Genomic DNA, 6,251 nt, shown 5'->3' on the forward strand with positions numbered 1-6,251 from the left:
CCGCTTATCACCTCCCAAAAGAGCTATTCGGGGTGATGGGCAGTCCATAACATAAAATCTTACTTTTCAGCCCCACACCTAACTGATATGAGACTCTCTATCCGTGAGAAACTGCTATAATTAAATCTCAGTGAATTAACTAATATAGTTGTTGGAGACCATATCATCCTCATTAAAATCATTATCACCGCATGATTTTAATGCTCGGTTACGGACAAATTTCATTCCGTTATAATATTGCGGTAGATGGAAGTCCACACGCCTTCTTAATTCTCACAAAAATGGTACGAAGTCGGTGAGCGCATGCCGTTGTCCAGCTCGGTTGACAATTATTTATTTGGCATTTACATAGCTAATACCCAATTATTATGTATTTGCATTTCTATTTTTATACTTGAAAGAAAAAAACAAATTTATTATTTAGGATGGTATGTATGTAAATCTTCTTTATTCATTTTATACTTGAAAGAAAAACCCAAATTTATTATTTATTTTACACCGTGTGTCACTCCATCCGGGCCAAAGGTGGGGAGAACTCGCTCTGTTACTCGATCAAAAGGCAATGGTGAGCACGAGTGTAAATGAACCGAACACAAACGAGCAGAGCTGGTGTAGCTTGTGTTCGTGTTCGGTTTGTTTGAAATTCAGTTTGCTTGAAATAAACTCGTGTTCGAAATTGTTCGTGAAGTCACTGTTTGTGTTCGTTTCTTAACGAACGAGCTGTTCGCGAACAATGAGCCAGTTTGGCATCCTTGATATTAATATATATAAATAATATATTATATTAATTATACAACTTATATTATATAAATATATAATATCTATATTAGTATATTACTAATATTATTAATATATTATTATTATCATTAATTTATTATATATTATAATTTATAAAAATTAATTTTTTAAAATATCATAAATTTTTTTATATCCTGTAAAGAGCACCAAAACTCGCTCTAAAAACTGCGTAACATTAAATATACTCTTAACCATACGAGCTCAATACCATCCATCTTCAGAAACTGTAATCGCGCAGCTGAAGGCCGTCAATATCAGCGCATATAACCAGAAACAAGCAACAGGGAAGACGATGTCTGGTCCAATCTGATCCAGATCGGAGGCCTGACTCCGAACTCCAATAACAGCTCCATGATCGGCCCCGGTCCATCGATCACCCACTCACGATCAGGTGATCGGAGAAGAGTGAAAGCCTTCAAATCAATGTAAGCAGCCATTAAAGATAACGCCAAACAATGAGACCCGGAACGATAGAAACGAGCCTGCGGTTGAGGAAAAGCACCGAAGGCCTTATATAGAAAAATAGACGGCTTGGATGCAAGCTAATTCTAGATGAATGAGCTAGATGACTCCACGTGTTGGTTTCGGTCCATAATCGACATTCCGTTTCTGTTTTCCGCGGTTGGCGAGCACGAAAAAATAACCAACAGAAACACACGACGTCACAGATCGTGGACGGGGAGCTTAACTGTCGGACACCATAACCTTATGTTGTTTTTCATACTCCCATTATACTTTCTCTTATTATTTTCTTATTCAAATTATTCTTAATAAAAAACTTTTTGGTTATAATAATTATTTAAAAAAATAAATCTCTACTTTTTATATTATTCATAAAATTGATAACAAGTTTCAAAAGAAAAATTTTTGACTTTATCACTACTGCTATAAAAAAAATACCTCAATTTTATGATGAAAAGTTTATTTCCTTAATTAAAGTGACGGCCAAAAATAATTAGAGTCACTCTTATGAAATCATGAACTCGAGTCAGAGTTTGAAGAAAAATTATTTTTTTGTAAGGTTATATGATAATATCATTAACAGATGCATCACCTCTCATGTAATAGGTGATGAGCTAATTTGTTAAACTGACCTATCGGATTCACATGACAAACTGATCACGAGAGCTTGACCAATTAAATTCTTCTAGCAAATTAACCAAGAAAAGCCAGACAAACCTGCCTAATAGATTGACTATTCAAACTGTTCTACCAAGCTCGCCTAGACTAGGATCCTGAGAATTGACAGAATGCAAAAGTGAAGACCAATATAAAAAATTCATATCACATCTTCATTTATGAGTAATCTAACATTCACTCCACAATATTTTCATTAAGACACCCATAATTATTTTTGTTTATCATGATTTGTATTTTTATATTTTCTTTTGAGACGTGTAAAAGTAGTGGAGATTGATTCACGAGAAACCATCGGACTTTTCTGGGGGATCTCACGCCATGATTCTCACGGAACCTCTATTCCCCCCTCATCACATTACATCATTTTCTTCGCTTGGATGATCGAAAAAGAAAATATAAAATTCAAATCTAAATAACAAATCCATCATCTTCATTCACCTTCATTACACAGGTGTCTCCCAAATTGTTTAACCCAAAAAATATACAAGACCCCATGTAAAAAAATGATTCAACAATAATAAATTATAAATAAGCTGAACATTAACAAACTCTATCTCGCTCTTTATCAATAGTTACTCTTTATTAATATTATAAAGTTGATAAAATATTACAATTTATTTATCGGTTTATCTTTTTTTTTTTTCAATAAATTACAAATTAAATTTTTAGAAAATTCAATTATAGCTGATCTCTATAAAGCTATACTAACCCTATTTGTTTTAAAATAGCATCATGAACTTTTTATGACATGCTTTTAACGCTAAAATTTAATTTCTTCAAAAAATGAAGAGTATCTTCAATCAACAACATCTAATCTCTTCAAAAAATTAATCTTCACATTTGAGTGGCTACTTTTTTCGCTTCATTTTAGACTCGTATTAATTCTTATTTTTCAATATTTTAAATACCAAATAAAGAAAATATCTTATTTAAAAAACAAATATTAAAATATTTGGTGTATTTTCTGAATTTATAATTTTTAAATCTCAATAAATCCTAAGGACACCAGGCTGGATTCTATTGGATTCAATTAATATTGTTAAACGGAATCATGTACTCAAATTGCAAAGCACTTTCTCAGGAGTTGTTTTATGCTTTTCAAAAATATATAGTCAATACATTTTAAATATATAGTCATAGTCATATGTACTTATGTTATCTTTTAGTATTTTATTGCATTTGATAGCATGTACTCTGTTTAATCGTTATATATATATATATATATATGAAATTATATTAAACTTATCCCGAATGACGGGAATGAATTATCTCATTTATACAATTTGGAATTAGTAGCAAGTCTTATAGTCCCAAATATAAACCGATGAAATTATTATCTTAAAAATCTAAAGCTGATGATTTATACCAAGTTGGGAATGAAACTAAAAAACTAAATTCAACCAACATTTGGGTCTATCATTGTTCAAAGCATTTATTCATATATAGTTATTGTAAGCAGTCGATGGGTAAGATACATGAAGTCATGTATAAAAAATGAGTCTCCATTCTTAGCAGAAATACTGTGACAAACTGCGAAAAAACACATAAATTATTTTATAAAAAATTACAAAAAGAAAAAAAAATGCATGAATGTATGTATTGCTAGAAGCTGGATACTCTACAAGGAGTACGAGACAAGCTTGAAGCCAGAATTAGTGAGATGTAAAAGAAAAAACAGCTATACAACTAGATAAGAGTTATGAGAGTGGTTTGATTGGGGAGGTGGGTTTAGGCTATGACAAAGCTTTTGGGGGACTTAAAAATGGAGTTTTGGTGAGGTTGATTCCAAGACCGAAAATGCCTTGAACTTTAGAAATAAAATTAGGGTTTTATGGAGGCGGAGATGGCTTGGAATTGGTGGGGAGAGGCAGCTAAGGGTTATGAGATGGTTTGGAGAAATTTTGACAAGGCTTCGCCAAGGTTTATGTGCATCTCTTTTTTTTCTGTGATGGTGGTCTATCTATAAGCTCAACCATGGGGTTTCCATTGACTAAGTTTTGGGGTGCAAGGTGGTGCTTAGGTGGAGAGATTGTAGGGGCAAATGTCCAATGGGGGCGAGTCACATTGGATGTGCTCAATTTTGGGTTTCCCCCTTTGGGTGGCTCTCGGGTTTGGGCTTGCCACTGGTCATTGTGGGGTGGTGGAGCGTGGGTGTGGGAGGTCAGTGGTGGAGGTTGATGAAGTCAATTGGGTTATGCTATTTATGGGTGGGATTGATTTAAATGGAATTTTCTTGAGTTGATTTTGGGGGGGAGGAGTTTGGGTTTGAGTCATACAAATGGGTTTGGCTCACCGCTCTTGATGGCTAGACCTGTTGTTTAGCATGGGGGGCTTGGGTCGACATGTCCCAATCATGCAAATTATGGATTAATTTTAGGTTTAAGTAAGGCATGAGAGTGGTTAAGCACTTTTGGGACAATCTTGAAAGGGTGGCCTCCTTTAGCCATAAATGGCATGATGGCTTTCATGAGGCTCATGCATGGCTCCTTGGTTTGTTTGATGCTTGAGTAAGGCCAAATGGCTTGGGCATTGCTTACATGGCTTGCTTTACAGAGGTATGAGTGAATTTTTACCTTTTGAAATTATTTTCTTGTGAGCTCAAATTTAGTCATTTGGATTATGTAACCATCCACCTTTTGCTTGATTAAATTTTAATGTGATGAAAGGATGAGGGCTTTACATTTTAATTTAATTTTGGATTTGATCTTGGTCTTGGTGGGCTTTATTAAGTTTGATTACAATTTAGTGAGTGGGCTTGATGAGGCTTTAAATTGATTATGATGGATTTGAATTTGGATTTGGTGGACTTGGATTTGGTTGATTTTGGATTTTGGATGGTGGATTTAGTGAACTTGGGTGATGGTGGATTCAATGGATTTGGGTGATGGTGGATTTGGGATGGTGGTCTTGGGACATTAAATTCGACATGATGATTTTAATTTTTAAATTGATATTGATTTTTTCTTAATTTTGGGAAGTTTGGTTTCAATTTTAATGGCAGGTCTGCGTGAGTGTGGTGTTGGTGAATGTAAATTAAGATGGTGATGTGGTCTGTGTGAATATGCATATGGTGTAATGCGGGTGAGATTTCCAAGTTACAAAGGGTCTCCCTATAACACCCTCCATTCTTAAAGGAACTCGTTGTGTTGGTCCTAATCAACTCAAATAAGTGTTGAGGACTTAATACATTACAAATGAGACTACAAAGAGCCAAGATGTGGTTTGGGTTTATAATTTGGGTAGGTCCCATCATTAGTTTTCTAGGAGACTCAATAGGAAGATCCTATGGCTGAATCCTGAAATTTAGAGGAAAGAAGAGACCTCACCAAAAGGAGGTCAACAAAAAGAAGTAGTCCACAAGAGTCTCCTCAGGCTTCTATTTTTCTACGACCAGGTCACCAACCGTGATGTGGTGTTGTGCTCCGGTGAAGCATTGGATGAAGAGATTTTATAATTTGGCTAAGGTCTTGAAATACCCGTTCAAAAGCTTGGTGTACTAGTCAAAAGAGCGTCACTGAAAAAATAAAAGAGCGTCACTACCCTCTGCGTTGCAACAACTTGTTCGAAAATATGCAACATGCTATGAGGGTTTCTGGTCCCATCAAAGGACATTTGTTGCAAGATTCATTTCTTATCCTCCACCACCAACCTTTCTTAAAGTTTTACAGTCCTTTTTAAAATGCTCTTTCTTACCGTAGTTCTGCATTCTCCTTTGCTATTTCCTCTTCCTAAACTAAACTTTTTGCACTTAGACTTGACTCTATCTCTACAAGTATTTTTGTCCAAATTCTTTACACTGTTATCAACATTCAATGCTGAACCTGAAAATTCACCGTTCAATGCTTTTCTACAAACTTCTTCATTCAACACCAACCCCATAATCTCAGTGAAGTTCAACTGCATCTTCCCAGAATTGTTACTCACCTCCGCAACCTAACTATCCATGTTGTCTAGTAACAAAGATAGAATAACATTGCTCTAACCTCATCAACAAATTTGATCCCTATAGAACATTGTTGACTAGTTACGGTGTTATAATTGTTCAAATGTTCATCTTTAGAACTCCTTTTCATTATCTTCATATTAAATAACCCCTTCAAAAAAAAAAAATATTTGAAGATTTTTCATTCATTTTTGTCAATTCCGCCATGAGATTCTCCATGATTTTCTCATTCTCTTTATTGAATGCAACAAACAAGAAAAGTGACAAATTGATAAAACCTAGGGTTATTCGACCCATCACTTCCCATACCTCCATAGCCATTAATTCAGGCTTCTTGGTGATTTATTGTAGAGATATATATATATATATA

The sequence above is a fragment of the Phalaenopsis equestris genome, unplaced genomic scaffold (assembly GCF_001263595.1).
Source record: "Phalaenopsis equestris unplaced genomic scaffold, ASM126359v1 Scaffold232691, whole genome shotgun sequence".
NCBI classification, from domain to species: Eukaryota; Viridiplantae; Streptophyta; class Magnoliopsida; order Asparagales; family Orchidaceae; genus Phalaenopsis; species Phalaenopsis equestris.